Here is an 8,216-nt window from a genome sequence, read left to right on the forward strand (position 1 = left end):
GAACGTGCATCATCATGAGGTCCCACAGTGTTCCACTTTGTGTATGTTTGTCCCCACTCATTTGTTCAATTTAGTCTACTATTACCAGTTTATTAGCACCACAATGTCCATGCTTCTTTTTGGTGTCTACAAGTTTCTACCTGCAGAGTAGCAAGTAACCAATTTAAACTACTACTTTTTCTGCCTAGGATGGGTGAGCCTGCATCTGCCACTGACTCGCACCTTCCCCTGACCACCTCTACCAGTACCTGAGCCAGTATTTGAACTATGTGTCATCTCATTCATAGCTAGTACTTTATCACTCCACACCACAGAGCAAAGCAGTTCCTTTTTGTCTCCATCATAAACTAGTAACTTCAAACACTATGGTATCTAAGTCAGGAGTTATTTTAAATTAGAAAGGCTCAAGCAAGTTTAATATCCTAAAGCAGCTTAATAAAGTAACATAACAGTAATTGCCTAAAATACACAAAATAGCACAAATGGAGACCACCACGATGAAATAAAAAGTGTATAAGCTAATTTATTAAATGAAACAAGCGCTTTCACGTGTATCCAACACGCTTCTTCAGGTTTTAATATTAGTACTCAGCAGAGGTTCTTATATACGCTTACTGATCAATTGATTCATGAGTTAATAGATAAATTAAGCAAACTGCTGAAACCAATTGAAGCAGCATAATAAAACAATGACTCATATAGTCTAAAATCAGATAGAGCCAATCCAAACACAATTCACTCAGCCTAAATAAAAGCCTAAAATTGCCTAAAATACCAAGACAATCAGTGGTCTTTTCAAGGATTTGATAAAACATTGCTTAGCAAGCAATGTCTTTTGGCTTCTCCCATTAGGGGTTGCCACAGTGGATCACCAGTCCACAGATTGATTGGCAGTGGAGTTTTTATGGTGTTGAGTTGCCAGCCAGGTGCCAACCTTCACAGAAGGCACATGCACCTACCTGGATGTCTTTTAAAATGTACTCGACCACAGGGAGGACATGCAGACTCCACACAGAAGGCACTTCAGCCGAGAATCGAACTGGGGAACTTCTTGCTGTGAGGTGACAATGCTAACTGCCACACCACTGCGGCCAAACATTAGATCATTTGCCCTTCATGCCATTAATGAACTGGTCTTTATACTGATGGCAAACAGTTTTCAAGTTACAGTACCTCATGGCTTTTTTTTTAGATCTTACTCAGAAAACAGACAGCTGTAAATCTTAACAGTCTATTTGATCAAGTACACATTTCAGAGAAACCATTTGCAGTGATATAACAATGCATAATCCAGTTAATTAGAATAACAAAGACCAAGAACATATATAAGTAGTGTATCTGCTCTTTTTATAGATTTGTCTTTAACAGCACAGCATGCTCATCACTGTGGGCTATAATTACATTATTTTTTATAATCCCTGACATATCCAGTCAGTTCCAAATAACAAGTAGCTCTTTCTTCCCAATCAGTGTGTATGAGCAGCTGTCACATATGTATGACACAGACAGCAGTTCCATAAACTACCATGTAGAAAACAACAGTCATAAAAGTAACACTAAACTGTATTAATTTACAAGATATCATCACAGGCTGTGGCTAGCTCATTCCATTCTGAGATCGCACCCTGAGTGTCCTGTGGTAGAATGAATTCATGTAGCGATTCTCCTCAGGATATATTCTGGTGTTACACTACAAGTAATATGACCCGTCCTGTCATTATCCTTTACCTTCTAACAGCAGCTTAATGATTCCTCACTTTATAAGAAGGCAGTCCTTCCCTTTAATTTAGGCTGCTGCATGGACTGGTACTGGTGCCATCAATATTTATGCATGCAAGCTATAACTTAGATATTAAACCAAAACAAAGCTACATACATCAGGTACAAGGATGAGACATTTACTGATCAAGTGCAAACAAATGACTTCCTATAGTACAGGTACACATCCAGAACAGAAAGCTCAGCACAAACCGCTTGACTAGGTATACGAGTTAAACGACAATGAAATTTGTTTTATATGCAGAACAATATGTATCTCTTCCTTGTTTGTTCTTTTGCATTGTCTACCTCTAAATAAAGCCCGTTAAAAATTTTCTTATTCATGCATGTAGTCTCACACACACACAGTCTCACAATATGTCACCTGGTACAGTCACATGTTCTCTAGCCGATCTTCTCTGGCCATGATTTTGTTTGAGCTGACCTTTGACCTTCTCTGCCAGAAGCCCATGTAATGACATAAAAGCTGCCTGAGCCTGAATTACACCCCAGCAGGTTTCCTCAGATTAGCTTTTCTACCTGGGTCGTCTGTGTGTTACTGCTGAATGAAGGAGTGATATTAGTCCGTGGGTAAGACAAATCTTCTGCCTTTTTATATTACATTTCAGTAACGCAAACAATGCATATGTCATTGATAGCTGACATCACCTTTATTACAAGAGCAGTCTGTTTGGGATGAATGGCTATCACAAACATTACAACCCTATACGCACAAAATTTAGAAAACATTTCACTGCTATTACAAATCACAGTTAGAAAGATCCACACACACAGGTTTGACAGGTTAATACTGCGACTGAGATGTGTGGCTTTTTTCTTTATTTGAAACAGATTTATGTACCAATATTGTGGCTTTACAATTCACAAGTTGTTAGTGTTCCTACTAGGCAGTAAATATATTGCAAAACTAACCATCATAAATAGTTTTATACTCAATCATCTAAAGTATATCTTCTCACTTCACTTTTTTTGGTTCCCTTTTCCCCTTTACCTTATGTCACTGCCTGACAGAACCCATTTTTTTCAAATGCTATTGATTGAAATACATTGTGCAGTCTTCATTAGAAAGCAAATCTTATGTTTTCTGCCAGGTACAAAGCCGCTTCATTCGTTATATTTGTAAATGCTATTCCTCATATACTAATTAACAGTTGTGCTGGGTTACTTTTCATGATTCTGGAACTTTTATTCAAGGAACACTGTGTAATATTGGTGACTTAGCTTATTTATTGGGTAGTGAAAATTAAATTTACAACAAGGAACTGTGTTGAAAATCTTGCTGTCAGTGTCCTAAGAAGCACCTTGAAATTTACAAGAAACTATTCTGAAATAAAAAACTCCCTGTTGGGAGATTGAATATGACTCATAGGGCAACAATTTCTTATTTGTGGTTCTGTAACTATGAACTGTGTGTTAACCAAACATTTATCAAATAGTTCATTAAAAGTCTGTGTTATACCTATGAATATTTGCAGTGTGCTTAATGTTTACCAGGCAATGTGATATCTAGTCCTTGTGCTTGTCATTGGGATTAAGGAATATTAGTTAGGATGACCTAACAGTCGCATACAGATAGTGCTACACCATGCTTTGCTTTCTGATGCATGAAATGGTGAGGGGCAATAACCGATGATATGTTTGAGTGGTTCCTTACTTTTTCAAAGTTGTCAAGGTAATATACATTTCATATCAAGAGTGTGTTGCTAGCCTCCTTATTTGTATTCCATTAAAAGTGCCTCTACCTAAGTACAATGCTTCTCTGTTATCTATTTTTGATTTTATTCATTTAATTATATCTGACACTTTTTTCTATTTCTCGTGTAATCTGCCAGCATAGAATTTGTCCACTAATATAAGTCAGGCTAAGTGGTTAATATTTTTATACATCATTTTTTTCTAAAAAAAACAGAATGTGATTATGTAGTTAGTATCTCTGCATAATGACAGTTTAAAAATATAATGGGGCATTAGACTCCTGGAACTTATCTCGGTTTCTTCCTTGCTTGGCTTTGTTCCCTTTTCAATATTTAAAAACAATTCTAGGGTCTATTATGTAAGCCAAATCTCTCACTCAGACAAAGGACCACTTGCTGATTTTTAAGTTATGCATTGTGTATGGTGACCCAGCTAATATAACTTAGAACATGTTTTTCTTAAGTGTAGCAATGACACTTATCACCTGCAGGTGGCATATCAGGATAGGGAGACAGTTTGAACAAAGGCTGGGTTTGTGAGGATTCAGGCACTCAGTCTAACCATGTGTTGCCAGCTAGAGAATAATACAGCAGCTGCAGAGGGAAGTAAGCACATTGGGAGGGTTGAGACAGCATATTTTATACCTGTGATTCACAACAATGGGAAAGAATTGGAGATGAAGGGAATGGTAGAGATGGGTAAGGTATGCATACTGTGTGACCATAGTATAGCTCAACGATTTAGGGGGAAAATTCAGAATGTGGGAGAATAAAGGAAGCTGTGAACAGCAGAAGATGAAGTCAGGAGACTGTAATGAGGAATTCTAGGCGCAAGAGAGGTGTTGCAGTGAGCATGGGGTAAAAAGGAAGTATTTCCTCCTCATTCAGTTACTTTGTTCGCCATAGCTGACAAATGTCCAATGTTTCTTGGCCTTATCTGCCCACTTATCTGTGATAACTGAGCCGACTTTCTCTGCATAGAAATACACATTGCGCAATCTGATGAAGCAAACGTAAGCGAGGTTGTATACACTGAGATTCATTAGATTTACGGCTATAGTAGAAGGGAAAGAAGGAAGGGCAACGAACAACTTGCTACATGAGTTTTTCCTTGGCATAAACTATTAAATGTATAATAATTAAGATGAATGACTCACACAGACAAATTCCTAAAGAAAATATTGTGGGATTTCATGCAAGTCCCAAATGATGTGCACCATGGATGGTCTTGCCCTACCATATTGTGAGACACAACTTTACAAGGGACATTTTATTGAGTCAAACAGATTACCCATAATTCTGTTCAAAACAAAATAAAAAAAAACATAGCTGCCAGCAATATAAACGTGTTTTCAGGGAGCGGCAGGGCCTCCAGCGCTCCCCATACCCTCCCTAACTCCACAGTCACATTGTTAGTAAATGAGAACCTCTCCTTTACAGTGATCAGTGTGTTTACATAAAAATGAATTCTAGTGTACCAATTTAAGCAACTCAAAAACATGAAACCAGAGGTATGATAACATGCATCTACTACCCCCACCATTTACAAATAAAAATGCACCACAGTCCTAAAACAAATACACAAAAACATTCAACAAAAGCTAAACAATTATTCATAAAACATCTAGCATACAGATAAAAAGCTGCTCCAGGTTGTCAACGCAAGCCTGTTTTTATTGCATGGGCTTATCAGATCATAGCTCACTGTAAACTGGGTCACTCAAATATGATGTGAAATACTAACCCAAGACAGGTAAGTCATCCTGTTTTAGTTTTTGTTAACCAGGCAAACTAACTAAGTCGCCACAGACCATTTTTGTTTATGACTTGGGTCACAGGTGCAATGGCAAATCCAATATATATGGGCAGTGTAGAGCAGTCAGTCAACTAGCATACTTTTAAGAGTTTGGAGGAAACTGCAGTACCTAGGGAGCTGCTGTTTTACTTCTTTGCTTCACTGGCATTGCAGGCAGAAACCCTTCTTCCTCACTACTGGACCACCCAAGAAAGGGGTCTGTTTTTAAATCATGTGCTGTTCATGCATATTGATAAGTTAGAATCAGAAGTGTGGGTGAATTCTGAATGACATGGAACAGACACAAAACAGATTTCAAGGAGAGCAAGAGGAAGTTGAATATCCGTTACTGTGGATTTGTAACACACATCATGAAAAGAAACAGTCTGAGTAGACAGAGTCACCTTCATTTACCATTAAAGTCTATAGTTCTGTGTAGAAGACCAGATAGCAGGGACTTCAGTCATGTTTAAATTCACGTAGTTCCCCAGACACCTTTTCTGTGGTTATATGGCACTTTTGTTGATACAACCGGAGCTGCTGGCTTTATTCTCGTGATGTGTATTTTTTCAGGCTGTACCAAACTGACATGTCAGGTGGTATGAAATCTCACTCTAAAGATTTCTGACTCATTACTGCTTTAGGATGATCATGTGGTCATAGAAATGACAAATTAATTACATCTTTAACTAACTAAACCACTATCTGTTTCAGGTTACTAACAAACTTTGACCTAGTTAAATGGTCACAAACTGTACAAGGGGAGACTACTAGAATATAAGTCTTTCTGAAATATACAGGTCATCCACATTTCCTTATCATTGCTAGTTGGCTGTGTTCTTTCTTTATATAATTCATTTATTTTTGTCTATTGAATAATTATATATCATAATATAAAATTCAGATGGGGGTTACTGGAAAATTGATGTCGCAAACAATATTTTCTGGTTCATACCTTCACACCTGGTTAATATTTAGGATCAAAGTGTTACACATTTCAGACTGCCATGATGGATGTGTGATTTTGCCCTACAGGGGAAATCTGTACTAAGACTGTGCTAACCATGTGTTTCATCTGGGAAAGAACATTAACGAGTTTTGTTTTACAGTAACCCCAGATATCACAGAACACAGAGAAACAGGGAAAGGAAAAATGAGCTATGGAAACCCACATCATTACAATGTTGTTGCTGGTGGTGCTGAACTGAAGGGGACAGGCAGGACAGCATGACGTGGGCTGAGTTAGTGGCAGCGGAGTCAACTTTAGATAGGAACATTTAAGATGGACATCAGGAAATGGCGATATACAGACAGGGTGGAGAGAGACTCTAGAATACTCTGCCAGACAGAATGGTGGAATTTAGCTCTCTGACGAAATGTAAAAGTGCCCGAGACAGATGGAGAAGAGGTAAGGAAAAAGAGGGCCAAATACATAGGCATAGCAGCAGCACTTTTGACAGATTTGATGGGCAAAAAGCTACATTTATCTGTAGGTTATTTTCCTTATGTCTGTATGTTCATAACTTCATAAATCAGCAGTGTGTCTAGGTGTTTACTTAACAGACATAAACAGTTGTCTACAAATAAACAATCGATTTAGGCACTGGTGATTTTTGCATATAGGTTGTTCAGTTTTTAGCATATGAGTAAACATTCTCCCCCATCATTTAATACATAACCAAGGATCTTAAATAACAGAGCAACAACTTCTGCGATGTCTGTTGACACTGCGGTGATCCTTGGCTCACTTGGCAATGGCAGTAAAACAGCAACTGCTAAACTGTTGACAGCATATCTCAGGTCTGTATTTATCTTTTATTTTCCTGGGGGTGCAGGCATGCTAACATGCCTTATTCATGTCTTGCAGTGTACAGTGAACATATATACATTGTTTGGACATAAGCATTTCACTTAGTTTATATGAGCTCTTAGAATGCATGCACTAAAAAATTGAACTAAAGGCCTGTAATTGTGAAGTGTGAATCTATACATTTTCTCTGTAAAGACAAGTTCTCTCAATAAGTAAAAACAGAAAACAATCACTGATCACTTCTGAGAAAGACCAGAAACTGCTTAGCTGCCTTTGTCTGATTCTGGTAAGCTTGTTGTCATGCCCCTTACGAATGATGAAGACTACTATAATCTGGCACATACCATTACGCATCTCATGTACTATACACCGACACCTAGACCATCTTCCCATGCCCTGAATTAGCATTTCTTATAACGAACTTGCTTGGCATTACAACTTCAGCCTAAGAAGATACTAAGCTAATAGAACCGTTAATTCACACTTCAAAGGGGCCATTTCCCATTGTTACATAATCGATCAATTATTGCCTTCTATATGAAATCCATGCTCTTCTTTGAAGTTAGAGATCCCGAAGAAAGGGTAGGATTTAAAACATTGACTGGCTTTGGCCATTTGAAGTAAACTATGTTTTATTGATTTGATATAAAACAGTGTTTGATATTTGCAGTGGCCAGAGACATCGGAATGCTATTCTTTCCTTGGAAACAATATCGGAAAACATAAAATCCCAACAGGACTGGGAAGCTTGATCTTTCAGTAGAAGCAACTTATGTTGGCATTTATACATTTCTCATATTTCACTGATTCAGCATTAAGCTAGACAAAGTGTCTTTGCTTCAGAGCTTTTAAATCATAAACATCAGATAATATTTTCCTCAGCAGCTTTGCATGTTTTTTTTCTTTCCTTGATTGTAAACTGCATAGATGCATTTCTCAGTTACTAAAGTATAATAGTGCAAAATATATAAAACTTTCAAGAATTCAATTCTAACTGGTTACTCTTAGGGTGGTTATAGATTTCATCTTATGTGGCTGAATTGTGTCAGTGAGTGTTAAGGGACTGGCTGGCTGAAATCAAGGGCAACACATACTCTTAAGCAGATGTTCATCCAGGTCAGAAAGTTATTATTATGGA

This window comes from Protopterus annectens, chromosome 7.part0 (genome assembly GCF_019279795.1).
Source record: "Protopterus annectens isolate FY-2018-M chromosome 7.part0, PAN1.0, whole genome shotgun sequence".
Classification (NCBI taxonomy): domain Eukaryota; kingdom Metazoa; phylum Chordata; order Ceratodontiformes; family Protopteridae; genus Protopterus; species Protopterus annectens.